This window comes from Zeus faber, assembly GCF_960531495.2.
Source record: "Zeus faber genome assembly, chromosome: 1".
Classification (NCBI taxonomy): Eukaryota; Metazoa; Chordata; class Actinopteri; order Zeiformes; family Zeidae; genus Zeus; species Zeus faber.
The window spans coordinates 36,658,822-36,660,571 of NC_137193.1; positions in this window are offsets into that span (position 1 = coordinate 36,658,822).

The following is a 1,750-nucleotide window of genomic DNA, read 5'->3' on the forward strand; positions in this document are numbered from 1 at the left end:
TGTCAGCACTTACATGGATCTATTTTATACTTTGTTATTTTGGATGTGAAACTTATTAATGTTTTTGCACTATTGGTTCCAATTTGCATTGCTTTCGCTTCAAATGTGTATTTGTGTCAAATAAAAGCTGCTCTTTAAAAAGCATGACGAGGCTTGGTTTGCTTTAAATGTCTCCGCATTCAGGTATTATCACGGTGTCCTGGATAGATCAGTACACTGTACTGTAACAATCACATGAGTTTCTAATGCAGATTAAACAACCTTGTTCATAGTTGGTTCCGAATTGAACTCGGGGTGGAGGGTGGACTTACGTTGGAAGAGAACTTGATATTTTTGATCCAAAAAACCCAGTTATTTGAGCTGGAGTTGGGGGATTCAGTGTGTTGTTACGCAACATCAAATCAGCTTGACGTAGGCACGTGGAGTCTTTCGCCCCCTGCTGACTGGTTTTGAAACTGCATATAATCCCATAATTTTTCATATCTTTTTCTTCTTCTTCTTTCGGCTGCTCCCGTTAGGGGTCGACACAGCGGATCATCTGCCTCCAATACCTTCTGTTCTGCGCATCGTCCTCCCTTACACCAACCGCCTGCATGTCCTCCCTCACCACATCCATAAACCTTCTCTTTGGCCTCCCTCTTTTCCTCTTGCCTGGCAGCTCCATCCTCAGCATCCTTCTCCCAACGTAACTCTCATCTCTCCTACACACGTGTCCAAACCATCTCAATCTGGCCTCTCCCACTTTTCCACCAAACTGTCCAACCTGAGCTGTCCCTCTAATGTAGTCATTCTTAATCCTGTCCATCCTTGTCACTCCCAATGAAAATCTCAACATCCTCAACTCTGCCAGCTCCAGTTCAGCCACCTGCCTTTTTGTCTGTGCCACCGCCTCTAAACCGTACAACATAGCTGGTCCCACTACCGTCCTGTAGACCTTCCCCTTCACTCTTGCTGGAACCCTTCTGTCACAGATCACTGCCTTTTTGTCATATATAGGGGTATTTTAATTCAATATACAGTATGCATTTAAAATGTGTGGGAAATTACAGGTACAAACACAGTGTTGGCTGTTTGTCGTTAATGATTAACCAAGCAACATTGAAGCATTAACTTTGACTTTTAAATTATTCGCGCAGTTCTCCAAGAAGAATCATTTTATTAATCTCCCAGGTGCAATGTGCTTAACACACACACGCATGCAGGGTGTGGTGACGACCAGAACACACGCAGGGAATGGTGACTGGAGAACTTTATCCTCTGCATTTCTCCCTCCCCAGCCGTCCTTCTTCTAGGGGCAGCCCTCACTTCATCGGTGCCCCTGGACGAATTCCAGGTGTAGATCCATGTATTGGTCAGGGACAGGACAGGAAAGTGTCAGGAATGCATGTTTTTAGTTTGGGTCCTTTTTTGTGTTGGAGACCCATGTGAGCATCGGGAGAACATAGAAACCCCACACAGAAAGGCCCCTGTGGTGTGGGGATGGTCTGGTTTGAGCAGCCACACCTGACCTGGATCTAGGTGATTGGGATCAGAGTGGCTGCATACCTGTTGCCCGTTGGTTGGTCTAACAAGCAGCAGGTAAAACCCCCATCCCCACACGCACTCAGGATAGGAGCCCGTGTCATGACATATGTCTATCTGCTCCTGGCTAATTCCAACTGGCCAACTCTACAATAAACTGGTGTTTACAACCCACTATCTTCTGTCTCTCTGTGCCGGTGGGTCCTGAAAACGCCACTTGGGTGGCGTG